This window comes from Rattus rattus, chromosome 3 (genome assembly GCF_011064425.1).
Source record: "Rattus rattus isolate New Zealand chromosome 3, Rrattus_CSIRO_v1, whole genome shotgun sequence".
Lineage (NCBI taxonomy): Eukaryota > Metazoa > Chordata > Mammalia > Rodentia > Muridae > Rattus > Rattus rattus.
The window spans coordinates 100,742,895-100,757,643 of NC_046156.1; the positions used below are offsets into that span (position 1 = coordinate 100,742,895).

Genomic DNA, 14,749 nt, shown 5'->3' on the forward strand with positions numbered 1-14,749 from the left:
CCAGAAGAGGGTATCAGAGTGCCCTGAACCTACAGTCACAGATAGTTAAGAGCTATTGTGTGGCTGTGGGAACTTAACCTGTGTCCCTTACAAAAGCAGCAAGTGCTTTCAACCATTGAGTCATCTCTCCAGCCCCAGTACCTTTTAAAGCAAACAACAATCAGTATGTGGCTTTTATTTCTATAAAACACACACACACACACACACACACACACACACACACACACAAACACAAAGTCAATGCAAATTATATGCCCAGATTTCTGAGACTGTAAGTAAACTGATTCCTTAAATGATCAGATTTGGCCAGTTATGTGATCGACAATATAAAGGGAAGGACAACAGAAACCCTTGTATTACGTCTGAGTACTGATACCTTGTGCAATAGACAATCACACGGATGTAGGACTTTGGCCAACATTTCTCTTCCCCTTAGGATGTTGGGACTCACATCCCCACTTACTATTTTACAACAATTAGCCAAAGAAGGTGGGGCAGATGAATTCATGCAGCTTGAGCTGATTATGTTGAATGTTATTGTCTATGTTAATAGAAGCCCCTAGTGACATGCTAAAGGAAACAGCGCATTCCAAAGAACACTGGAAAAAGCAATGTGTAAAAGAAAGAAACCAGACTGCGAATGACTGTAGGAAGAGCTGAGAGTTGATTGACAGAAACCTAGATTTACTGGGGCTAGAACCCAGACAGGAGTCCTGGTGAGAGACAGATGAGGAAAAGAGGGTTGCCACAGAGAACACGGGAGAGAAATGTGAACGAATGTGTTCCTCTGTTCTCTCCTGAATTGCACCAATGGGGTGGGAAAGGAAAGTTTTAAAGCATAAATTGCAAACACCAAGAAGAAGAGAAGATGTGGAGGTGATCAGATTTTGGAAGCTAGACATGAATAAAAGATGGATTTCTAGACAGGCTGGAAGGAGCCAGCTCTGGGGCTGGCTGGCTGGCTCTCTCCCATGCTGGGTCTGGTTGCTGAAATCCCAGGGAAGCTGTACAAAGCTTACATGAAGAAAAGGAAGGTCACTAATGCTTTACACATCAGCTTTGAAAAAGAATTTCACCTCTCAGTCTCCACTCCTTCTTGTGCAGAACAGAGGATCCCTTTTGGGGAACACCAACCAGGCGAAGAGAGAGAATACACAGTTGCAGGATGTTGAGGTATTCTACAATACCTCATATTTCCAGGACACTTGACCCTGAGAAGTTCCTGCACTTCTCACAGGACGTTCATGTGAACAGTTCCAAATGAATCAAAGGAAGCAATGAACATGCCAGCCACAGCACATTATCCCGAGACTCTTGATGGCATTTCAAAGAGAGAAGGAAAAACACCCTCGGAGGTCATGTTTTTAAAAGTTTAGATGAATTTACCGAAACAGGAAGGGTTTTAACAAGGAAGCATTAAGTTGCACTTAAATCTCGATACGCCTTTGATTATACTTTTAAAATCACAAATATATTTAATAACTTAGGCCCAAAATGTCATTTATTATGTTTAATAGAGACTAATAAGATGTGGCTTTGAACATCAAAAGCTCACGTTGTTAAGTTCCACAACAGCAAGCGCTGCTGATTTAGGATGGCAGAATAATGAAGGAAGGGTCCTCCTCAGTGAGGAGCTAGTCACTAAGGAAGTGGAGGGAGATGCAGAGGGATGGCAGAACTGCCCTGACAGGAAGTCTGGGCCTATCCTGTGAGCACATCCCAGAGAGTGACTGCAACAGACGACAGCTGGCAGGCTGTTGGGCAGCTGATGGATCCATGAACCCCACCTTTGGTCTTCTACCACATACTCTGTGGTGTTCGGAAGCTCCCGAGGCCACCCGCCGACTGCACTATAGATATTCTTCATGAGGGACTCTGAGGAGAGAGGGCGGCAGGGAACCCCAGAAGCGCCTTTGTTGTAGCAGATGCAGTAGGAGAGGGACATCAGATAAAGCTGGGATTGGATGAGAGAGTCTATTTATGGGGCGTCCACGAAGTGCGGGTCTTCGCCTCAGAAATTGGCTGCACGCTGTTTGTGTCTCCTCTTGAAAACTCTTCTGATAAAATAAGAGAATGCAAAGAATTTGACAATATTGCAGCAAAAGCAAGGGATTAAAAAATAGCTGGAAAACAAAATTAAAGAAATGTCTTAGAAAGTAGAAGGGAAAAACTTAGAAATCAAATATAAATTACATGAAACATCGGGGGTCAATATCCACACAGAGGGGCGGTCAGAGGAGCGGGAATCCCTGGGTCTGGCTCTGAGTTTCTAAGAACAGACTTTCATGAAAACACAGAGTAGGGAAAATTCCAGAACTCTGTGCCAAAGAGATAATTACAAAAATTACTCGACGTGGGAAAAGAAAAGATCCCAATCTAAGAAAGGATCAAAGAACTGTCAGCCTTCGGAGCAACTGGGAGCTGGAGGACGATGGAATGATATTTTTCAGATGCAAAGAGAAGTTGGCTCAAATCAGTAGAATTATCTCTTTAATTGAAAAAGATGATAAAGGCCTTCATAGTACGAATAGTTTAAAATAAATATATTTGTTATCTGAAACTAAAAACTCTAAACTATCAGAAACAACATGATATTTAGACACAGATTTAAGTATGAAAGACAATAGCTGAGAGACTAGAGAGAGGCCTCCAGCAGCAAAAATCAGAAACTAGGCAGGGGAGGCCGCTTTTGGTTTTATGCCTTGCATTACACGTTGAATTTTAAGACTATTCTTACAATTTTGGTCAAAATAAAATTAATTTCCAACTGACTTATTTTAATTTAGGTACTTAGTTTTATTGGCTTGTTTTAAGGGCAGGGGGTCATGGCGACAGAGAAGGAAGTGTCTAGAGGTCAGGAAAGGGAATACATAGATTTGAAAATAGGAGGGAAGAGAAAGGAATTAGCTTTTGACATTCTCTGTGACAACCTAGAAAGAGGATAACACTCAATTAAAACGTTCCAGGAAGTAAAAATGGAGGATTAAAGGGTAAGACTTTATGAACATATGGATAAAGAGAAGAAAGAGGAACAATTCTTGAAGTATCCCCATTCAACCATTTTTATAGTAGAAATGGTCCTACACAGTTACCCAGGGTCAGGAGACAGAAAAAGCAAAGAATTAGACCCAGATGAGTGTTCTAGATGCTGACACTACTGTTCCCATTGCTGACCCCTCTGCCTGCTTAGACTCACCTATCTCAAGAGCCCTGTGAGGGTGGCACTCCCAGCATCCCCTTGTGCAGATTAAGGAAATGGGGTTATCTATCAAGGTTGTGTGTAGCTTTTAAGCATGACCTGCTAAGGACCCAAGAGGGCCAACTTATATTACCCAATCCTGATTAAACCTGTGCTTACAAAGTTCTCTTTAATACACATGCCCCTGTGGATGCCATAGCAACTAAAGACCAGGAGGCAGGCTAACACAAAAAGATATCCAAGCACCAAAAGGCAGACTGCCACTTCAGGAAAGACCAGCGAGCATTTACAAAAAGAGAAGAGCCTGGGCTTAACAAGGAGAAAACAGTCTCCTGAGTAGACAATAGAGAAATGCGAGCCTGCTGAATTCAGCCTTGGCTAAGACCAGAGTGTCAGCGAAGTAGGAGGAGGCCTTTTTAAGAATTATATTTATACCCTGCGAAATGGATGTGCTGAGACAGAGTTATCCATCAATAGCTCTCTTCTCATCTGACCCAAGAGGCAAACATCCATTTCTTCCTTTTATATAAAGCTCGATCGCAAAAATGTATCATTTTGAGAGATGCTATTTCAATACTGGCTGAAGAAAAAAAATGTATAAAAACCATTCTGTGTTATCTGTAGCTCAATTATTCATGTGTCCAATAAATACCTTAAATCATCTGTTCGGTGTTAAGCATATGGGACAATCTGACCTATAGCAACACCGAGAGGTAAATGAGATGCAGCCACAGGGGAATGTGCTGTCTAAGTGGGGTGGCAAAGGTAATGATGATAATTATGTTCACAGATGACAGGTACTCTGCTATGAAGATGAGGCCAATAGGATGTGGCCATGTCGAGGAAAATGTAGACTATTTATAGGAAAAGTGGAAGTTTGTGTCTCAGAGAATAGCGGTTCTTCCAGAAGGACCTTCAGAGAGAAGCATGTAGTCTGGAAATGGTGTCTTCTAACTCCACGTTCCTGGCTGACCTTAACTTCACAAATCAATGCTGATGGCTTCAAACTTCAGAACTTCCATTTTATAAAACTCCAAATGCTAATTATAGCTGTCTGTTGTTATAATTAACTGCATAGCCTGTCACCAGGTTTCATGCTCTGTCAACTGGATATCTCACACTGCAGATCAATATCGTTATTGAAGTGAACATAATCCTGAAATCAAAGTCCATACACCCTGTTTTCAATCTCCAATAGTATTCTAGGCCTTTTCCTCTACAAAATTATCTCCTCTTGATATTACAAGGAAAAATTCCGAGTAACACAAAACATTGCCCCCAAACCAAAAATGTATCTAAAATTATCTTTCTGGTATTTCTCTGAACTCACTGGATGACATGACTAGAAACAGCCCAGTCACACAGTTAGAAAGAGTGTCTTTTCCTCTGACTCTCCCAGTGTCCCACCCCCTATAGATGTACTGGGATGTAACTTACAAGAAGGAAAACGAAGTCCAAATAGGGTATCTAGTGAGCTTTGACAGACATGGGCGTGCATGCAAATGCTACTGTAAAAAAATCAAGTATGTTTATCAACCGAAAGTTCTCTGTATTGCTTTTTGTTTTGGTGGTAGTGGTGCTCAAGGCAGGGTCTCACTAAAATTTAAAACTGGTCTCAACTTGAGAACCTCTGCTTCCATCCGGGAGAGCTGGGGTCACAGGCGTGCACCATCACGCCTAGCTTTGCTATTTCTTTCTTATACTTTAATCATCCATGCTGCCCAACCAAGCACACAGGAAGTCTAGTCTACACTCAGAGAGAACGCTCTTTAAATAAGAAGTTGAACAGCACATAAACTAATAATTTAAATTCTGCCTTTAGTTTCCTTGTATACACAGTAGTAATTTATCATGGAATAAGTATCAAAAACATTAAGGACACTAACCATTTTTTAAGCATTTTGGTTTCATTTTGTTTTTCAGAAGAATACACACAATTCTTCATATAAATGAGGCATAAATCCAAAACAGAATTACTACCCAACTAAAACCCCTAGAATAATTTAAAATGGAGCAAAAACATACACAGACTTTATTCCTAAATGAGGAAATGACTTTTAGGGAGAATCTTCATGAGCAGTCCAGTGAATGTTATAGGAAGGACACCATGAAGGAAGGAAGGATGTACACAGGGTGTGTGTGTGTGTGTGTGTGTGTGTGTGTGTGTGTGTGTGTGCTTGTGTGCACGCGCGTGAGCATGCACACAAACACTGGGAGCAAATCAAAGACTAGACATTTGTAAATGCTTAAAGAAATATTAAGTAAAATCAAAGTTGGATTGAAATTGACCATAGCGTTCATTTGATAGCTGCTGGATGTGAATGTTTCAAGTTTCTAAACTGTGACCCATGGAGTTCAAGTGAACTCCAGCCTAAATGCTGTCACTGAATTTTGTGTATAACTTGCTGACACTGATTGTGAATGGAAATGTTAAGCTCCTTTGAGATGATTCTCACCATTGACTGAAAAGTAGGTTTGCTATGCTTAGTGCTGTGCCTGTCAGCACTTGCAGGGCGACCCCACACTGACATTAAATCTGTACTCAGCCTTGTTCCCATCTGTCTGACTTTATTAACATTCATTTACTGTAACACCTGAACAATTGTGAAGGAAAACTGCATTAAAAATCTTTCTCAGATCCCGAAATCCCATCCTAGTTGTAGTTGGATAGTCCTAGATTATTTACTTATGCAACATGAATATTCTTCATGTCCTGTGAGCTTTAGCATCTGTTTCTGAACCTGACTTGGAATTACAATATATCAGTGCAGTTAAGGACCTCCCACCCGGAACTTCTTTCCTTACATCAACAAACTACCCAGTCCAATGCAAACATTTCTTTAAGACATGTTTATTGAAAGAGTATGAACACATCATGACTAAGTCTTATTTACTTACTAACCTCTCAGGTACAAGATGAGTATCAGTAATCAAACGCACACACTACTGAGAACGCTAGATCAGGAGAAAGATCTCACTTTAGAAGAAAGAAGTTTTGTTCCATCGACTTCCAAACGAAACAGCTATTTCCCCAAATGTATAGCATGTCTTCCTTGGGACTGGAGAAACAGTGGTGGTTAAAAGGACTGCCTGTCCTTCCGGAGGACCCAGGTTTGGTTCCCATTACAGATGCGACAGTTCATCACCTTCCAGAATTCCAATTCCAAGAGATTGGATGCTTTCTTCTCAGCATTTCCAGCCCTGCACCCACATGGTGCAGATACACATTCAGACAAACACTTATACAAATAAAATAAAAATAACTCTTAAGGTGACTTTATTTTTAACCAAAATTAATTATCATCAAATATTTTCTTTATAAATTGATTTAAGGAATAGAAAGACTTAGCTATCATTTAAGGTAGAAATACACATGAGAAAGTCCAAGAATTACAAATAAATGCATAGGAAGGGAAATAAGGCAAACAAAAGTCAAAGAGAACAAAAACAAGGAAAATCAAATAGATAACACATGGATTAAACTGGGGAGGGAAAGTAAGGGTGCAGAGTGCAAATAAAAGGGATTAAAAACCCATACTATGCAGAATAACCAATCAACAGTAATTGTAAAAGCTTGGAACTTGTGTCTCATTTTTCTACCAACTAATTAATAGGGCCTTCAATTAAAGTGTCATCAAATATAAGCAAGATTGCTGATTCTCAAGTTTAGATACATTTTTCAAACATATGAGATATGTTTTATTATCTTTTCAGCTATATATACACATACTTGTGTTATTGAGCAACATATACACATTATCTATACAGATCTAGATATATAGGTGCATGTGCCCTGGCTGCCCTGGAACTCTATTATGTAAAGGAACCTTGAACTTCTCATCCTCCTGCCCTCAGCTCCAAAGTGCTGGGACTCTAAGAGTATACAACCACAACCAGATTACACAAGGCTGGGGACTGAACCCAAGGCTTCATGCATCAGGATACACTCCCAACTGATTTCTGATGGAAGCAACAAACAATGAAAAGAACTTCCAGGACATCTTTGTCATTTTTTAAAAAGTTATTTTCAATTATATATGTATTTGTCTCTATCTCTGCAGGTATGTGTCTGTGTATGCACACATGAGTGTGGATGCCCTCAGACCAGAGGCATTGGATCTCTTGAACTGGGTTACAGGCAGTTGTGAGCCATTCCATGTTGGGTTGCTGGGGAATTGAACTCATGTCCTCTCCAAGAGCAGTAAGCACTCTTAACTGCTAGTCATTGCTCTAGACACTTCTTTTACTCTTTTTAAGATCTTTGGAGACTCTAAGAACTTCTAGGTTTGAAAGTTTACAAGGCTCCGAAAGTATCTGACAATAAGTTACATGTCTTCATGATTATTTACTTTTCCACAAAATGTTCCATGTGATCATTAAAAGATATAAAGAAAACACTTTTGCATTAAAAACAAAACTTAAAATAGAAGCAATACAAAAGGTTTTCCCAGTTGTAAACTGTAGAGGGCCGCAATAACATTCGCCACCACTAGATGGCGCTGGCTTCCACTGCGCCCCACGTGGAAGGCCAGGTCAGTCAAGATGGCGCTAGCCTTTACCGCGCAAGCCGGCTCCCTATGGGGAGATTAACTGTGTGCGCATGTGCAAGAGTGCCTTCATGCCAGGTCTTTGCCCATTTCCGGGGCTTGCCTGATGAGGTCATGAGTAAGCAACCAATCAGGTGTGGGTTCAGCGTAGCAAGGGGATAAATAAGCGCGCCTGGCGGGCAAACCCAGGGCTTCCACCATGAGAGAGGAATAGACAGGAATAAAGTCACTCATAGTAAAATTTCTATGTCTCGCGTGCTTCTTGCCGGCGGGAAGTCGTCGTGGGACATTTGGTGCCAAAAACCCTGGACAAAAAACATACGCGGTGCCACGGAAGCCTCCATTTAAATGGAAGAAATTCAGAAGCTATGAGTGGGGTAAGACCCTGAGAGACCATGGCTAGCCTTGATCTGCTCCAATTCTATCCCCTGCCGACCCTTTGGCAGGTGCCGCTGTGGTTGCTCTGGCAACCCTCGGGCTTTTCTATTGACCTTTGAGTTTCTAGCTACCGCCAAAAAAGGCGTCAGAGGTTACATAGGGAACTGCCTAGGTAAAACAACAAAGCGGAAGCGTTGGGGCAAGGAAAAAGATGGTCAGAAACAGGGGGTAGTGAAAAGTTACAACTGTGAGAAAAAGGAAACTGATCGATCTCAAGTAGCAGTCCCCTCAATTCGAGGTGAGAAGTTGGGAAAAGAATGTCCCGGGAGAGAGAATAAAGAGGAGGTAAAAGGAACACAGTATTTTGGGAGATAAACTTTGTCTTGGTGCTTATAAAAGGTATAATTAAGCTCCTTTGCGCCGGCTCTCGGGGCCTTGTGGCGTCCGTCTTGGACGCGACAGCTTTACAAGTCATGCTGATCAGATTTGATCGAGGCAGACCGCCTGAAAATTTATTCAGGAGAATCAAACAAAAGGACATCTCAGTGCCCGTGCACAGCCTGATGGAGTTTATGTAATTGGGTTGTGAAAAAAATTATTCAGGGCTGTGTTTCACTTCCATACCATTGGCAAATGTCGGTTGTGCCGCTCAGATAATATATCTTAGTATCTTACAGGAATTGGGTTTCAACACGTTGGTGGACTAGTCCAGGAATTGAGACAAGCCATCGCCCATATCAACTCCACCCGGTGGATAGTCACCCGTGAACACCATCTGGTTTTTCCCTCTTTGTCTATTGTTTGTCTCTGGTGCACCAGGATGTCCCCGTGTCTGTCAGTTTATGTCTGTGATTTTTGTTTCTCGTTGTTTAAATGTTTTACGTTTCATGTTCAAAAGAAAAAATGGTAAAAACCTTATCTGCCGGTCGTACACACCTTGACTTGGTTTTAACTCGTTTCAAAAGGGAACAAATGAATAGAAAAACAGTTTCAATCAGGTCTTTAAAGCCCTGTGCCTAGAGCCAGGTGTCTAGATTAGCTGGAGGAGCGGCTTAGAAGCTGGCTAAGCGTCTACACGGGCTGATCTTAAAGGCGCTAACAGCTTCTCAGCTTTTTTGGTACAAGAGTTGATAGCTGTTTCTCTTAGAAAAACCCCTGACTGGTTAATTGATTCAACAGGTGACAAGGTGCATCTCTTAAAATCATAGCTAAAAAGGTAAAAATGGTGTTTGGTATATATATTAAGATATGTGTAGCCACTTCAATTTTGTTTCTCATTGGTTTTAAATGTATAAATATGCTCTGCTTGCCTTGGTTGTGGACTATTGGCTTTCAAGTTATTGAATATGGTTAAAAAGGTATAATATTGGCAACAGAAAGTTAGCTTAAAACTGTAATTTAGATGAAGTAATTCTAGATAACATGTGACATTGGGCCACCCTAGTGAAACAGGTCTAAATTGAGGTAATATTTTTATGGAATTCTTATGCTAGAAACCAGGCTTCTAAAAGAATTTAGGACATTGTCTCAAAAGGTATTGGAGACCGCGCCGTTGTGCGATCAAATGTAGAATTGATAGTCAAACTTTACAACATAATAGATAGACTTGTGGTGCCTTGGAGACTAGATTCTTTGTTGGGGGTTGAGTCTTGCTTTTCAAAGGTGTGGCTTGCCCTGTAGTTATCTGTATTTTAATGCTAATTTCCACTGCCCTGAGAACAGCTGCCTAGTCACGTACTAAGAACTCAGGTGACCTTGTGGTGGTGGTCTGCTGTTACAAGGAGAATTTAAGATTGTGATTAAGGATTGCCAGTGTTACATTGACTAACTCAAACTTATTTTCAATTAAGGAAAAATCAAACAGGTAGAGATTGCATTGGATAGAGATTGTTACAGGATTTATAAAGGATTGATGAGGTTTTAGAACTTATGAGAACATTACAGCCAGTTTCCTTACTCCAACTGCCATTTCAAGATAGATTTAGAGGATTGTTTTTATGCAGTTTGTTTACATCCTGGCGATTGTGAGTTTTTATTTTGTGAGCTTGCTTATAATTTTAGAAGCCCCATAGAGTGATATCATTAAAAGTGGCTAACAGCCTTATATTATATAATTTTGTTACTTCTTCAATGTAAAAAGTTAGAACCTTAAATCTTTCAGTGTATATAAAAATTTTTACTACAAACTTTTTGCTCATAAAATGAGCTTTAATATTTGGGGAGTAGCTGTTTTTTACTCCAGAAAAATGTTGAAGCTAATGTTAAGCTTCTAAAGATATGTTAATTGGCTAAGTACCTCACCTTACCAGGAGGACTTAGGTCTTTGTTATGAACATTGGAGATAAAACTTCAGCTGTGTTAATACAGAATTGTAGGCTAGAGTCATGGAAGTATTTTAAAAAAAGAAACCTGGTGAAACATACCTTAGTCCAAACAACAATTTAATTGGTTATTACAAAATACTGATATTTGGCCTATTACATATACAAATTTCAGGCAAAATTGATAATTTTACTCCTTACATGCTTTTGTATTTACTGTAAATTTGTACATGCAACCCATAAAAAATGCGCTTCCACTGTTTTTTATATGTTAAAAAATCAAGCTTTCACTTCATATACTGATAGTCATTGTGTGGTTTGTGGTTTACAATTGATTTCAATCACTTAATGCTTTATTAGAGACAGGTTTTCTACTTGAAATCAGTGAGTGATTCCAGTGTAAATTGTCTGACAACTCACTGTCCTTTCAGTGCTCTGGCTCAGAGAACTAAACAAAACCATAGACCCAGCTCTTTGAAAATGATAATGGAGTTGATAACACACCCTCACGAAAAAGGAAGACTCCATTTGCTTACTTTCTCACGCCCAGCCTCACCCTGCCAACTCAGATTTCTAAATAAGGCTAAATCTGGACCTTGTTTACAGGATTTGACATTTCTAATTAATGCTTATGTTTAGGTAAATAAAGTTTGTGAGGTGCTGGAGAGATGGCTTAATGGTTAAGAGCACTAAATACTGTTCCTTTATAGGACATTTAAGAACTCAAACTGGATTGCCTAGACTCTTTAACAAGGGAGGACAGATACCAGACAGATTAGGCCTTACATAAGAAAAATTAGTGAAAAAATCTCATTCTTTATATATCCAAAACAACAAGTGCTCAGTGTCCTCAATTTAATCCTTGAGGACTTATCTTAATAAACAATATTTTAACAATTTTAATAAATAAATAGGGGGAGTTATCCCTGTATGCTAAAATATGCTCCTTTTATTTCAATTTTAAAAAATTTGGATGCCAAAGTTTATGGCACCCTACAACTAGGCATACTTCTGCCTAGGGGAGAGAGATCCACATATTGACATGATCCTGTCCAGATATTTTATATGGGGAAGAGGGAATGTTTGTGTTTTTTCTACAGGATGCTACAAGAGTGTGCCAGCTGCCTGGGTGGTTGCTGAGACTTGCTGATCCTGGTTACATGAAGATTCAGCTCTAGTGGTTCGGGTCCCTAGAGTCATTCCTCTGCCCTGAAAGGAAGACGGAAGATCCCCCTTCACCTTTTGTCATCACAGAAATTTTGCCGTTGCTGCAGTCAGTGTTACCGCTGCGTGTGTTCCCGTCCACTGTGGCCTCGCTCAGACTCTGTACACTGCTGCTTGCTGACTCAGCTGTTACCCCTGTCCCTTCATTTCCCTGGTGACTCTTGCTGCCTTAACTGGTAACTGGTGTTGCCATTTTACAGACTGTAGCTTCAACAAAGCCACCTGTGTAAAGCTACAGTGACTGGAGAACTCTGTCCTGGTCATACAGATCTCAGAATTTGGTTCCATTGTTTGCTGGTTGTTCCAGAGAAAATGACTGATCCTGAACTGTCCTAGAAAAGACCTTGACACTTTTGCTGCTATTGTAGCAGCCATTACTGCTGCAACATTGTGTCTGCAGTGTCTGATATCCTCCCTATTGTTGACAAGTACAGTGGGTGAACTTTCTGGAGTAGTTACTAACAATTGGGAATTCTAAATTCATTATAGGGTGGCTTGACCATGGCCCTTGGTGGCAACAGCTGAGGAGGACCAAATGAGGTGCCCACTACTTATCGGGAGTGGCTCTGTTTGATGCAGCCCTATGCTGTGGATCAGTATTCATACCATGGTTGGTTTGCAAACTCAGATCTCAACAATAATGTGACAAGGCCGTTATTCACTCAAGCACTTGTGGCCATTGTACAAAGGGCCTCCACTGAATTTGGTTATCTTGCTCAGGACTTCTGTGTATCTGGTTCCCTGCTCCCTGCACCCCAGGGACCTCTTGGGACCATTGCACTGGGAGGAGAGGGTCTCTCTTTGAATTCTGAGTTCTCTGCTCTTGCACCCCATAGATCTGTGGATCATTGCACTGGGATTGAGAGAGACTCAGTGATTTCCTTTGATCAGCCCCTGCACATCGCTGAGGTTTCCTCATTGCACGTGATGGGGTGGTCATGACTGCTATAAAATTTATAAATAAAAAGGGTGAGATGTGAGGCCAATAACATTCCGCCACCACTAGATGGCGCTGGCTTCCACTCGCCCCATGTGGAAGGCCAGGTCAGTCAAGATGGCGCTAGCCTTTAAACCGGCTCCCTATGGGGAGATTAACTGTGTCTTGCGCATGTGCAAGAGTGCCTTCATGCCAGGTCTTTGCCCATTTCGGGCGTACCTGATGAGGTCATGAGTAAGCAACAATCAGGTGTGGAGTGCGTGCGGGGGATAAATAAGCGGCGCCTGGCCCAGGCTCAATGGGCTTCCACCATGAGAGAGAATAGACAGGAATAAAGTCACTCATAGTAAGAATTTCTATGTCTCGCGTGCTTCTTGCCGGCGGGAAGTCGTGCGTGGGACAGTAAACAGAATCAGAAGACCCCAGAACTCCAGAAACACTGTGGGGAGCTACGAGGCTAGAAGCACTTCACTTGGAGTCCGGGGAGTTGGTTTCCCGTCATCCTCTGTGCGGTGATCTTCAGCTCATCTCCCAATGCCTGCAGATCAGGAGCTCCATCGTGGACAGCAGCTGTTCCGTTGTAATCCCATGAAATTAGAGTGATATATTCCAGGCTGTCTGCACTCAGGGATTTAAAGGTTTACTTAGTGTGTGTGCCTGAAATGCACATGTATGAACTACAGGTCTGCAGTGGCCTCAGAGGCCAGAAAAGAATGGCGACATCCTGGAACTGGAGTTTGTGTGAGCCCTCCAGTATCACACAAACTGTTGGGAGCTGAGCCTCGTCTCCTGGAAGAGCGACAAACGCTCTTCGCCACTGAGCTGTCTCCCCAGCTCCCACAGTGAGGGATTTGAGAGTCTGTGTAGATTTATATTTTCTCCTTTTATTAGTCTGACTTCATCTATGTATTCCTCTCTCCATGGCCAGGCACTGATGTACATTTTCCTGTGTAGCCCCTCTACTCTCATGAGAGCCCATAAGGAAGTGCACGCCATTTCTCAGGAAGTACACACCATTTCTCAGGAAATACACGCCATTTCTCGCCTTTATTTCTTTTTTTCAGTTTCTGTTCTCAGCTTCTCCAAGACCTCCTCTGGAGGCCTTGAGCCTTGGCCTCTGTAGAGGCCAAGAGCTTCACCACCTTTTCCCTAGATTTACCGCCCTTATCCAGAGCCACGTCACTCTTCCTGAGGTCCAAGACCTTGGAAAGGTACCAACAGAGCTCTGCATTTGCCTCTCCCTGAGATGGAGGTGCCGCGATGCCACACCAACGGCCTGGGTGTTCAGATCTGTCACAGCATTCTGTTTGGAGCCGGGTTTGGCATGGATGGCTATGGTGACAAAGCCTTTAGAATCAGTTGCTGCAGGCCCTGTAGGGGGAGGTGGTGTCTCTGGTTCCTTGGTTTGGCTTTTACGCTTGCCTGTTGCACCGGCTTTCTTAGGCATTGTGGAACCACACAGGAGTCTAGTAGAGGCCAAGCACAGCGACCTACAAGGAGCTTCAGCATCACAACTTCGCAGGCCTAGATACATTTTTTAAAGATTTATTTATTTATTTTATGTGTAAGAATGCTCTATCTGCATATACCCTAGCTGCTCTTCCAGAGGTCCTGAGCTCAGTTCCCAAGAACCACATGGTGGCTCACAACCATCTGTGATGCCCTCTTCTGGTATATGTGAAGACAGAAGTAGTGAACATATATATATATATATATATATATATATATATATAATAAATTAATAAATCTTTAAAGAAGAAATTCAATTTGAGGACATTGTAAAAGTTGTATTGTTTTAACTTGTGTAAAATAATCTCCCACAACAACTAATTTACAAATTTAGTGAGAAGGTCAATATTGTTTTACATTTTTTGGCAAATCTTCTCATTTCTAACACAAGGCAGGGAGTTTGCACATTTGCTTCTGGTCTGCAGTAATGCTGCATTTGGTTGAAATACTTAAAGAAAACCTGGCATCACACAGATACAAATTGGAAAGGGTTGAAGCATTTTAATAGCCTTTCCCCAGTAATTGTGAATCATCTTTTTAGTATGACCCCAAAATCTCATTAGTGTTCAGCCTCATAGAAGATTAGCTCCAATAAGAGAGGTAAGATATTAGAAGATTTTATTCACTGTTGGGT

At 41.4% G+C, this 14,749-nt stretch overlaps 1 pseudogene; it reads right to left on the minus strand.

The window, feature by feature from the left end:
* Positions 1–13,653: 13,653 nt before the first annotated feature.
* Positions 13,654–14,124, minus strand: LOC116895868 (annotated as a pseudogene).
* Between the last annotated feature and the right edge of the window lie 625 nt (positions 14,125–14,749).